The following is a 13465-nucleotide window of genomic DNA, read 5'->3' as shown; positions in this document are numbered from 1 at the left end:
CACTGCCCTCTTGAAAACGTGAACTGTTTGAACCAGAGTATAATGGCAGTGAAAACAACGTCGCAGCCAAGAAGCACCCGCGACTGCACCGTGAAAGGCTGGCATCTCATTTGATAAATTTAGGCAAACGACTTCCTAATTATCACCGCGACTCTAATAAATTGCTGAAGCGCGTCAAACCTCATGACCACGAAGGAAGACAGGCATCTATGCGTGTGTTTTCTAATTTCCAAAATTTGCTGCCTTGACGGCCATAATTCCACGTTTCGTGGCCGCGGAAAACACGCTCTTATGAGAAAAAAAAACGGCCAAACGCTACAACAGACAGAACATGCTCCGGGTAGAAAAAGATACGGTCTGTCGAAAGCGCCGAAGGAAATATTGTAAGAAACTGATAAGGAAAACTGTGCTCCAAGCCACTGTCTGCAAAGGCGACAGAGCGCCACGTGCGGCGAAACTTTCGCGTCTGAAGAAACATCTTGGTACCGCTTCCAGCAATACTTTGATTTGAGCTAGTTCGTTGTAGTATGACATGTTTACGTAAAAAGCGTACTGGCGCTAATAAACGGAGACAACACACACAACAAGAGAGGACTGGCGCGAACTTCCAACTGAGTTTATTCACGGAAAAACCACTTAATAACCACACGGAATGCTAAAAGATAAAGACAAACCAGATACAAGGTAATAACCACACGGAATGCTTGTATCTGGTTTGCCTTTATCTTTTAGCATTCCGTGTGGTTATTAAGTGGTTTTTCCGTGAATAAACTCAGTTGGAAGTTGGCGCCAGTCCTGTCTTGTGTGTGTTGTCTCCGTTTTTTAGCGCCAGTACGTTTTTTGCGTAAACATATCATGGTATCGCTTCATCTCCAGCAGAGACAGACGGTTGTCTAACAAAAAAAAAAAAAGAAATGTCAAGCCGGTGGAAAAGCGGCGTGCATGGCCCCGGCATGCATCGAAAAAGCGGCACCCGTGCATCGTCATGGCTGCTGCCTGAGCACGTGTGTGGAGGGGGGGGTGGGGGAGTCGTGGAAAAAAAGATAAGAAAACGCTCGGTGACTGATCGCAGGTAACTCCTACCTTCGGGAACATTCTGCCAGTGTCAGCAGCGCATGCGCAGGCTGGCAGCCAGGCTCAGTCGAAGCCATTTTGGCGCTGAGGGAGCGCCCGGAGAACCGATGAGAACGCTTCGCAGTGCGGCACGTTCTTCTTGCCGCGACTTTGTGCCCGTTGCCAGCTTGTTGCTGTGGTCTTCGCTATTCCCCGGAGACGCCCGAAAAAACCCTTACGCTCGTGACCTGCTGAGGAGTGCAGGCGGAATTTTCTTCGAGCCAGGCGTCCGGAAACGAAGGTGAGAACGGGCTAAGCTTCGCGGTGGGGCTGGCCTGTGTTCGTGAAACGAGCTCTCGGCTATTGGCATACGAATACTCGCATTTTCGTTACCAGCAGGTGTGGATAACTGTATAGTACAATTGTTATGAGGCTTGCAAAGTTGTTTCACGAACCGCCGCCGTCGAGTCTCTTTTATGTGACGGAAACGCAGCGGGCTAGTATTCGCGGCGCACATTGTAGGCTTAGCTGACACTAGGCAGGGCAGCTAGCTGCACGCATTGAGTCAGCGAGGAATTGTCATGTATGCCTCGCATTGCCGCCTCTGCGCTTCTCCACACGCCACTTGTACAGAGGGCAAAATGCATGTCTAGAACGGCCGAACTGCGTGCTCCGGGCCGCTCAGTGCCACGTGCGCGACGTCTAGCGAAATAACGCCTGGTTCTAGACGATGGTGTGTGGGCATGCGTGGCCAAACTGCATGATAGCGCTGCCTGTCTTTTCGGTGCTCGCAGGCGGCCGCGGCTTTACCTCGCGCGTTTGTCGTTAGTAGAGCTGATTTGCGCTACAAAAGGACATACGGGCATAGCGCACATCACTGGCTTGTTTTGTTTTTCTTTTTGTGCGACGACAGCCACCTCACCTCAGGCCCCAGTAGGATTTAATTATCACATGCCTATTTTGGCATTTGCCGAAGAACGCAAAATGCCAAACCTCGTTTCCTTATCTATGGCTCGTAGCCGCGATGATGATGCAGTACACCGGCGTGTATGTACTATCGGGGACGAAAATCTCCGGACCGCCACGCACGGTCGCCGGAGCAGTGGGGAGCGCACCGCCGCGCGCTCTCGCGGTGACGCACCTGGTGACGAGACCGACGCTGCGCGCATGCGCGTCCTTCCTTATCTGCGAGCATGCCGATTTACTCGCTCGGAGCCGCCGCTCGTCAGTCGTCGGCATGGTCGTCGGGGCGCGCCGCTAGGCGCCGCTGCCGCAGTGGCACGCTGCTGACTCATCGGCGTTGTCGGGCGCCTGTCGGTCGCTTGCCGATGCTCTGGCACACGCCTATGATAACGCTCTTCGCTTGTGGTCGCCAATTTTCGGCCATAATAAAGGAATAAAGAAGCGATTAAGCCGCAAACAGCGCATTTAGAGCGCCAGTCGTGCGCTGCTGCCTGCCTGCAGTAGAATGGTCAGACCAGACAAGACGCCTTCAACTTGTAGCGAGCAGTGAGCACCGCCTATATGCAGCGAAGAAAATAAATGCAAGTAATGTTTTGGAGAGGGGAAAAAAGATTTTAGAAGGACGCTTACGCTTCAAGGCCTTAAGAGTAGATGCAATAGTGCCTTCTCAGCTTTTCTTTCTTTCTTGTTTATTTATTCCAAACACCAATTGTCAATCACGCTTTAGGTTACACATTTCGACATATTACACTACTCACTGACATGCGCACGATTTGTTTCAGTACAATGAAGCCCCATAACGCCGCCTTTTTCATTCGGCGGATCATTTTTAGCTTCAGTTAATTTAATTACTAATCACTATAACGCCGCTACACATCGCCAATGCACCTTACAAAGTCATGAACATCACTAAAATCATAAACAGAGCAGGTTGGACTCCCGTGCCAGATTTCTTTTTCCAGCTTCGTTTGAAACTTCTAGTATTCTTTCCGACTGACACACGGCGAGGACCGACGACGCCGGGTTTTTAGCGGAACAAGCTATCGGGTAATATAGGCAACAGGCTGCGCGGCCATAACTCACTTCTGAGTGGGCTATCAAACAGTCAATTCGTACATGAGACATCGCTAGCGCGAACACGTGTTGCCGAATTGTTTCAGGCGCTGTGCGTTCGGTTGTCATCCTTAACGCTAGTGGCGTGTGTTAAAAACACGGGAAAAATATGTGGTTGGACTACGATTGGAATATGCAGTAACTTGAAGGAAGCAGAAATAATATGGATTGGAAGTGTTTTATTCAACTAGTGACTGGTGAAATGTCCCTGCAAGGCGATCACTTGCGCTATCCGCCGTGGCATTGAGTTGTAGAGCGATGCAATCACATCCGGTCGTCCACGTAACACTTCCCACTCCTCCTTCACCGCCTCCCATAAGGAGTCGGCCGTAGTGGGCACATCACGGCGGGTGCTGAGTTGTTGCTTGATTAGGCCCCATACATTTTCTCTAGGGTTGAAGGTTTGAAGGTTTATTAAAACGAAATACAAATGAGTTGTAAGTTTCAAAAAAAAGTTAGTACAGTAGGAGGTCCCAAAGTGAAAACTGTCTGGGGGACCTCCCATCAGGAATACATAAGGAAAGTGCATAAGTTTGGCAGAGGAGCTATAAATGTATACAATCAAGTTAAAACCTATTAGTGTAATTTGCGGCAATGAATAAGTTATACAATAGTTAGCGGCATAATTTAACAAAAAAGGCATAAAATAGCAAAACATAAGAGCAATAGAAAGAACACAAAAAGACATCAGATAACAATGGGCATTGAATAAATGCAGATATAATACACAGGCGGAGAAAGAAAAAAAAAGAGGTTCCAGAAGATTAACAATATGACCGTTTGCTGTCAGAGTGGGGAACATAAAATAAGATGAAGGCAACCTTAAGCATGGCATGAAGCTGAATGGGTTGATAGATGTTTTTTTAGTAAAGTGTAGAAAGCGGGCTGCGAACGTGCGGATTTGATTGCTAGTGGTAATGAATTCCAGGTTTTGATGGCGGAGAAAAAAGCAGTTTGTTTTCCATAATTTGGGTTCACTTTTGGTAGAAGCATATTATTTTGTTCAGAGAATCTAGTGTTATTGCTATTAGAAAGGAAAGATACGGAAAAACAGAAGTTGATTGTTATTATTGCGAGCGCGGTAGATTAGAAGACCTAACCTAAGATTAAGGAGGCATTTCAATGGCAGAATGTTTAGGTCAGAGTAAAGAGGTGAAGCAGTGGCTGTGTATGGGCTGAAAGATAAAATTCGAAGCGCTTGATTTTGAAGATGAGAAATACATGACATATGGCATGAATAGGTATTACCCCATGATGATAGGCAATAATTAAGGTGACTGTTAATGAAAGCATAGTACAGGGATAAGAGAACATGGCGTTGAAAGAAAAGTCTAGTTTTTATTAACACCCTTATTCCAAATGAAATTTTTTTTACTGATAGATTTGGTGTGTAGATGAAATTTTAGATGACAGTCAAGCGTGATGCCGAGAAATGTAACGGATTCGGAGGCAGTGATAATATGATGTCCCAGATAAATGGCTGGGCTCGGGATGACATGCTTTTGATGAGAGCGGAATATCATGAAAGTGGTTTTTGTAGGATTAAGTTGTAGTAAGTTATTTTCACACCATAAAACAATATTCTGTAAGTCCATGTTTAATTTGTTTATTAGGCTTGTGAAATTGCTATCCTGAGTGAATAATGTCGTATCATCCGCGTAAAGTATACATCTTGTGTGAATTAAGGACAAAGGTAAGTCATTGATGAAAATGAGAAAAAGAAGCGGACCTAAAATGGAACCTTGTGGCACTCCTACATTAATAGTTAAAGGGGAAGACAATGTTTCTTGTAGCTGGACAACTTGTATACGGTTAGTGAGATAACTGCGTAAAAGAGCTAAAGCAGGCCCACAAATGCCTAGAGATTCTAATTTAGTGTACAGTATAGTGTGGTTAATTGTGTCAAATGCTTTGGTGAAATCTAAGAAAACAGCACCGGCAAACAACCCATTATCAATATATTGCTTAATACTGTCTGTGAATTCGATTAAAGCTAGTTCTGTGGAGTAATTAGGCCGGAATCCAAATTGCTGATCTGCTAACAGCTGGAATTTAATGAGGTAGTTCATTATGCGATTAACAATTAACTTTTCTATTATTTTACTAAAGAAAGGCAATATAGTTATTGGACGGTAGTTACTTAGGCATTCTTTGTCGCCTTTCTTGAATATCGGCGTCACCTTACCTTTTTTAAGTTCAGTTGGAAAAACACCAGTCCTAAATACTAAATTAATAATGTGACTAAGAACATTAGACAGCTCACGACCCACCAGCTTTACTTTGAAAGAAGGAATTTCATCGATCCCAGGAGCGGTATTTTTTAGGCTAGAAATTATTTGGAAGACTTCGTCTGGTGAAGTAGGGCGCAAGTAAAAAGAGTGAGGGCATCGACGAGGGCCACAGTAACTACTTGGAGGCGGGGAACCGCGGCGCGAGAAGAAGGAATTAAATGCATTAGCAATGTCAGTTTGATCAGTTAAAGTACACTCACCGTCAGAGACTTTCGTTATGCTCGTTTTGTTTTCAGCTATATTCAGAAATTCCTTAATTGTTACCCAATTCTTACGAGTGTCATTTCCATTTCTAAGTATTTCATTTTGGTAGTAATCTTGTTTGGAGCGTTTAAGTGCTGCGGAGAGAGTATCTGAGTATTTTTGATAGCGCTGTTTTAGGTGCACGTTAAATGGCTGCTTTCTAACCTTTTTGAGAAGGTTATTTTTTTTATTTATACAGCTTAGAAGGCTTTTGGTTATCCATGGATTCCGGGGAACTGAATACCAATGAGTGATGGGAGTTACTGATGTGCATGAGCTAATTATTTCTTTGAGCTTCGCAGAAAATTTACTGAACGCTTTATTGGCGCATGTTTCTTGTAGTATGCTATCCCAGTTAGTCTCAGCCACTATCGCAACACTATCAAATGTTTGCTCATAGCGTTTTCTGGGGGGCGTGTTATTAGGGCATTCAATTAACAGGAAAGTGGGATAATGGTCCGTGATATCAAAGTTGATGACTCCTGCGATTTGAGGCGTAATGACATTAGATAATATATGATCAATGAGGGTGCTAGAGCCTTGATGAGCAATGCGCGTTGGTGACGCCAGTAGTGACTCCAAACCATGGCCGAGAAAGCAGTTTGTGTATACAGAACAAGAGCTGTCAGAAATGTCAGTTATGTCAATATTAATGTCACCGATTACAATGTTCTTGTTTTCACGATTTAGAATTTGGAGGATGACTTCTAGTTCGCGGCAAAAGTGCTCGTAAGACGCGGATGGTGAGCGATAGATACTACCAATGACAGTGTTTCTGTGTGAAGCAAAAATTGCTTTGTCAAATTCTAACCATACTGATTCGCACTTTTCTGTTTGAAACGCGATGTCGTGACGGCGTTTGTATGATATAGCGTTAGAAATAAAGATAGCAGATCCTCCGTTTCGATCAGCTGACCTGTGATAGTATCCATTGTGATAGCCAGGAAGAGCAAACAGCCTATCATCATCGGATGACAGCCATGTCTCAGAAAGACAAATGATTGAAAAGGCGTGATCAACGAGCGTTAAAAAGTTTACTAAGTCATCGTAATGCCTTGGTAAACTGCGAGAATTAAAATGAATAATAGACTTATGGGTATCAGCTGAATTAAGGAGGAGGCTTTTAAAGTGGTCTAGTGAGAAGTGCATGATGATTACTGATATGTGGTGCTCCTTTTACGTGAAGACTGAAAGATCATCAACTCCAGAGATACGGTAGACGTCGCTATCCTTGGTCTCCCTTGCCTTGATACGGCCATTGTCTACCCACACAAACTCCCAGTTTTTTTCTTTTTTCAGAGCCAGTGCTTTGCCAAGAAGACGTTTGTTCTCTGGGGTTAGGTGATCGTTCACGTAGATGGGCTTGTCATTGTCAGCATGGACCTTAAATCCGATGGAGCTCATGGAGATGCGTACTTTTCTTGCTTTGGAAATAAATTCTGCCTTCTTGACGCGGGAAAAAAATCGTGCTATGATGTTGGTGTCGGTTTTCGCAGGAACTCGATGCGCAACTTCAATGTCAGTGCTAGAAACTGAACAACCTATTTTCGAGCCAATTTCTTCCAGAATTGCGACGCAGCTCTCACCCTGAGTCGAAGGAACTCCCTTAACCTCAACGTTATTTATCCTGGAATATTGGAGGTCAGCTCCTTTGGGGGGCCAGTTTAGCTGGCGCACTACGTAGCTGTCGAGCAGTGCTGTCACTTTACGGGCTGTGTGAACTGGACTTCTGTCCTGTTGAAACTGAAAGACGCCATCAGGGAAAGGGCCGTCAAGAACGAATGGCAACTGGTGGTCAGTGATAATGTTGCAGTACTCTTCTGACGTAAATGGCCCTTCGATGCGTACAAGCGGGCCGAGCCCATCCTTGTTGATCGCCCCCCACACGTTTACAGAGCACCTCCCGCTGCAAAAAAATGCTTTGTGTGAATTCCGGGAGATAACTAAAAGTAGAAAAGTAAGAAGAACGATGTTTTATCTCAGTAAGCAATGTATGTTGCACTCAAAGAGGAAATAACATACGCAATCATTAAAAAAAACGTTCGACAGGACAAGGAGGAAAGGCGTAGACACGACACTATTACTAAGGCGTAGCGAAGGGAACGTATTTTTGCCAGTACCAAACAAGCATGCTCACATGATTACACACACAAAAAAAAAAACCAAAGCGCTAGTTAGATTGAGCAAAAAATTACCTCTGCTTTGCAAAAATTCACCACGGGTGTACTACGAAACTTATTAACTTCTGTTTCTTGCTGTATACAATACCAGCACGCGTTATAGAAACCTAGGTGGCCGAACCTACCCTGGCGCCTACCATACCCCAAATAAAGTGCACGGTGCAACCGGCATGGGCATGCTACCAAATCTTTGTCTATTAGAGTAAAATTATAAATATTAAAGTTATAAATATTAAAATATAAATCAAAAATAAGTTTGCTTCGACATCGTATGGAGGCGAGCGCTAGTACTTTAGGGATGAAGACGCAGCTTGGCCCGAGTTCGAGGTCTCTCTAATTAAAGATGCATATAATTTGGACATGGCATAATGAAGAAGGCAAAAATTCAGCTCAAGGAGGTACGCAGTGGAAAACTAATTACATACCGCGTGTTCCGTATTTATCTGTCCGTGTTACGAAAAATTCCACTGCGCAATCTACTGTACTATATGGGCTCAAAACGCAGACTACAAGGTACCTTATGATGGTCTTCGTCTTTCGATAAGTAATTTAACATCTAAAACTGCCTGCATTTTCAGGAATCGGCGAAAAACTGCATTCAGCTGCGGCAGAACTTTTTCGTCCAGGCGAGCAAAGAAGCCAGTGTGACAGACTGCGCCATCTGGCGAGCGGTGTTAACCTCAAGAAGCAGACGACACGCACATCCGAAGAAACCGGTTGCCTCAGCGCTCGCCAGATGGCGCAGCCTGTCAAAGTGGCTTCTTTGATCGCCTGGACAAAAAGTTCTGCCGCAGCCGAATGCAGTTTTTCGCCGATTCCTGAAAATGCAGGCAAGTTTAGATGTTAAATTACATATCGAAAGACGAAGACTATCATAAACTACCTTGTAGTCGGCGTTTGAGCCCATATAGTCCAGTAGTTTGCGCAAGAGAATTTTTTCTAACACGGACAGATAAATACGGAACAGGCGGTATACTTACAAAAAGCGGTATGAAATAGACGAATTACACGCAGAGTTTTCAGGGTGTCACTGCTAGACGAAAATTAGCGGAGGGGTGTGACCGCATCTAAAATTTTAGCCCCGAACAGGGTAGGAGATTTAACCTTCGAAATGAGCGTTTGTTTTGTGCAGTAGACATAAGCGTGCTCACCTGCAGCTGAGTGGTCGCCACACACGCCGTTGGTAGTCCCAGCGTGTGCTGAAAGTTGATTCGTCTGAGAACACAACTTCGCCCCAGTCTTCCACTGACCATTGCTCAGCGGCTTGTGCAAAGGCCAATCTTTCTCTACGCTGCTTATCTGTGAGGTGAGGATTTTGGGGTGCCTCACAGCTCTGAAGATCTGCTTCCTGCAGTCTCCTCCGTATTGTCTTGCATGAAACATTGTGAGCAAGAGCGTCCTTTAGTTCTTTTGTACTGAGGAACGGGTCGGCAACTACCGCAGCGACAATCTGTCTGTCCACATCTTCTGTCCTTGCCCTTGGTCTGCCGCTGCTTTGGGCGTCACCTAACCTCCCTTCATCCTTTTTATAGGCTTGTATTATCCTGTTCACGGTGTCTCTTGACCTATTAGTGCGCCGGCAAATTTCCCTTTGGGGGACACCTTCTATAAAAAAACGAACAATGCGCCGTCTTTCTTCTAGCGGCACTTTCGGCGCCATGATTCTGACTGATGTCCGAGTTGGAGAACGGGTTGTTTCAATGCCTACAACCAGCCAGTCACCGTGGTAAGAACATATAACATGGCCGCAAAAGCAGGCCAAGGGCTTCATGCACTGCCAGGCAGCGGCAGTAGCATTAAGTTCGCCAAACGGCAAGCGAGGCGAAGCGAAAGTTAGATGGCCGATGACTTGCATTTCCGAAAAGATTACCGACGTTAAAATATTCAGGAAAAAAGCGCTTTCGTTGTGTCATTCTGGATCAGCACCGTAACGGATAGGAGTGTTAAGCGTTCCAAGAAGAGAAGAGAAAAACAAGTGCTACTATCGGCCATATGTACACGGTGTATAATTTGAATGGGTGGCTAGGACACACGAGCGGGGCCGCAACACGCTATACGCCTTCTCTGGAAGACTGCGTGAGGAGCGAAAAGCGAGGGGACCTAGACTTCCAAACAAAACACAAACACATCCAGTGTAACTGGCATCCATCCCCTTGGCTACAGGAGAGTTCTGGGCTACCAGTGAGATTTAAATGCATTTGGCATCTAGTTTCCTAAGCACCTAAACTGCCCTTATGACAATCAATCTAAAACCCGACGGGGAGGCCCAGGGGTTAGGGCGCTCAGCTGCGGAGCCCGAGTACCCGGGTTCGAACCCGGCCGCGGCGGCCACGTTTCGATGGAGGCGAAACGCAGAAAGGCGCCCGTGTGCTGTGCGATATCAGTAAACATTAAAGATCCTCAGGTGGTCGAAATTATTCCAGAGACCTCCACTATGGCACCTCTTTCTCTTCCTTTCTTCTTTCGCTCCCTTCTTTATCCCTTCCTTACGGCGCGGTTCAGTGTTCACCGAGATACGTGAGACAGTTACCGCGCCATTTCCTTTTCTCAAAGCCAATTATTATTATTATTATTATTATTATTATTATTATTATTATTATTATTAATCAATCTGAATGTCTACAAAGCACCAATTGAGTTCGCACGGTGAACAGGAAGTATTCTCCGTTGACAGCAGTCAGTAGAATCTGAAATAGTCTGGGACACTAAGAAGAGGTGAAAACGCGCTATATGGCGGCAAATTAAGCGTTCAGCGTCTCTTCACCCCGGCGTAACGAGGCTATAGTTAATTATGCAGCCAGCTATTGCGAATGTAGCTTGAAAATTATTGTGCAACTGTACCCTCGTCCATATTGAGCGCGAGGCGAATGCTATCTGTCTAATCTGCAACCTGAGAAGGACGCTCCATGGCGTGGAACACTCTCCAAAGATGCCGATTACCCTGCGAAGAGAGCAGGCGGGTGCACCATGCAGCCCAGAGTCGCCTGCCTAGTCGCTTTGCATAGCGCCGCGCACGTGCGGTACCTCTGTGAAGAGAGGGAAGAGACGAGGCTTCCTCGCGGTGACGAGAAGCATGATGATCTGCCTGGCGACGAACAGCTCACAGATTCAGGTCTATCTCCGGGTTTGGGTCGTCTTCATTTACAGTACTGGTAACAGTTTGAGTCGCGGGAACAGCAGAGAGAGTAAACAGTGCTGAAGATGGGTTGAGTGTAGATAAACGATTGCCTGCGCGTACAGAGTCTCATGACCTTATGAGTACGCTGCGGCGTATCTTCCGTAGACACGAAGAAGCGGGGGAGGTAAAAATAGGGTATGATCACCACTCCAAGTATGTGATTTAACAGCCCTACGAGAGTTACCGGGGCCTAACTACCAAGCTAAGTGAGGTGAATACGGGCCACCTCATTGGCACCTCATTGGGGGGTAGAGGCCTGCATTTGGTTTAAAAGTTGAGAGAGAGAGAGAATAAACATTTATTTGTAAAAAGGATCGGATCGGGGTGGAAAGGAATGATCTTTAAAGCTTCCTTGGATCTGTGAAGTCCTGAAGGAATCCGATTGGTATCCCCAAGAAGTGTTCGCCGCTGAAGTCCCCACGAACTATAATAGGGACAACCGAGTTGTGTTTCCTTGGTCTGTGTCTTTTTTGCGCTGTGTAACAATTTGGAAACGTTCTTTTCAATGAAAATTCCCCGCGGCGCTACATAATACATCCTCTACGAACAAAGAAACCTAGTTAGTACTTCTGGCCCGCCTGATAAAGGGCTAATACAAAACGCGCATCACCTCAGCCGATACGGTATCAAATGTTGGCGCTAGCATTCACTCATACACGATTATTTCACAGCCCGCGTAGACCTAAGTTAGGCCCGCAAAGCTTGTTTTCTATATTTTTTTTCGCCCTACAACATTCGACTGCTTAATACTCGTCCGTGCGCTATCAAGTTTACAGCGTTTTGTCTGATCGTTCAAATGTGAAGAGGCCGCATAGTGCGAAAGGCACTATGGATCATTCATAATTTTTGCGGCGTTGTAATTGTTGTTTTATTTAGCACGGCCTTCTCATGCGCTGCGCTGAAAAGTGGAGAAGACGAGCGTTATCATAGGCGTGTGCCAGAGCATGGGCAAGCGAGCGACAGCTAGGCGCCCGACAACGCCGATGAGTCAGCAGCGTGCCACTGCGGCAGCGGCGCCTAGCGGCGCGCCCCGACGACTGACGAGCGGCGGCTCCGAGCGAGTAAATCGGCATGCTCGCAGATAAGGAAGGACGCGCATGCGCGCAGCGTCGGGCTCGTCACCAGGTGCGTCACCGCGAGAGCGCGCGGCGATGCGCTCCCCGCTAAAGAGTTCCAGTGACTTTACTCCCCGCTGGTCCGGCGACCGTGCGTGGCGGTCCGGAGACATTTGTCCCCGATAGTACATGTGATGCGGTGAATTGCTCCTCGCCAGATATTTGCAAGTCCACAAAAAGAAAGTAAAAAAAAAAGGAGCCAGTGGTGTGGGCTCTGCCGCGTATCTTCTTTCGCAGCCGGTAGCGCAAATCAGCGCTACAAACGACAAAAGCAGGAGGTAAGGCCGCGGCCGCCTGATAGCCCCGAAAAGACAGGCAGCGCTATCAGTCTGGACACGCATGCCCACACTACGTCGTCTCGAACCAGGCGTTGTATCGCTAGACGTCGCGCACGTAGCTCCGAGCGGCCCGGAGCACAAAGTTCGGCCGTTCTAAACATGCATTTTGCCCTCTGTACCTGTTCAGACGCTCAGAGTAAACTCCCGAACTCTGTATGCTTGCACCCTTGTTAAAGCTGTTTTTATTTTCGCAGATGCACGGACTTTGGCACGGCGCTTCTCCACGCGGCACTTGAATCTGTCCGAATGCTCCAATAGTAAGCTCCCGAATTCTATATATGCTTGCACCCTTGTTACCCTTGTTACCCTTGTTTTTATTTTCGCAGATTTAAGGACTTTGGCACTGCCTTTCTGCCTTCCTATAGCTATCAGTGCTGAAGGAGAAGCGATGAGGGCACTTCTCAGCGTGGTGCTTCTTGCTGTGACTTTGTGCCCGTTGCCAGCCGGTTGCTGTCGCCTTCGCCATTCCCTGGAGCCCTTACTCTCGTGACCTACCGAGGAGTCCTGGCGGAATTTTCTTCGAGCCAGGCCTCCGGCATCGAAGGTGAGAGCGGGGCTAAGTCTCGCGGCGAGGGCGGCTGTGTTCGTGAAACGAGCTCTTGGTTATTGGCTTACGATTCTTGATGTAAAAATAGCGCACAAGGAACACAAAGGACGGAAAGGAAACGACGCAGGCAAGCGCTAACTCGCAACTGAGGTTCATTGCTGACACGCGCAACATAAGGTAGTCACTTTAAAAACAAAAACAACCACACGCAGTCCCTCCTCGAAGTCAGAGGGAAAAAAATGGAATTGAAGCATCAGGCGCCACTCATCGCTGGGGAAGGATCAGTTAAAAAACCTTTATCAAAAAAGGAAGTCAATGCAACGCTGAGGCTAAGAAATCGATTTCACAGTCTGCCAAGTTAACAGAGCGCTCACTGATACAAAGATTATGAAATTTTCTAATATGGTATGCCTCCATTATCTCGCGTACGCGCTGATCACGGTG

At 46.5% G+C, this 13465-nt stretch overlaps 1 long non-coding RNA gene across 1 annotated transcript; it reads left to right on the top strand.

Annotated features, from left to right (window-relative positions):
- The first annotated feature begins 1218 nt into the window (after window positions 1-1218).
- LOC149330146 (uncharacterized) lies at window positions 1219-13097 on the top strand. Its single transcript, XR_016285500.1, has 3 exons — window positions 1219-1354; window positions 12669-12731; window positions 12801-13097. It is a non-coding gene; the product is annotated as an uncharacterized LOC149330146 (long non-coding RNA).
- The last annotated feature ends 368 nt before the right edge of the window (window positions 13098-13465 follow it).

The sequence above is a fragment of the Amblyomma mixtum genome, chromosome 9 (genome assembly GCF_055824585.1).
Source record: "Amblyomma mixtum isolate Tamu chromosome 9, ASM5582458v1, whole genome shotgun sequence".
Classification (NCBI taxonomy): domain Eukaryota; kingdom Metazoa; phylum Arthropoda; class Arachnida; order Ixodida; family Ixodidae; genus Amblyomma; species Amblyomma mixtum.
Note: the sequence above shows the minus strand (reverse complement) of the source record. Positions and strands in the feature narration are given on the sequence as shown.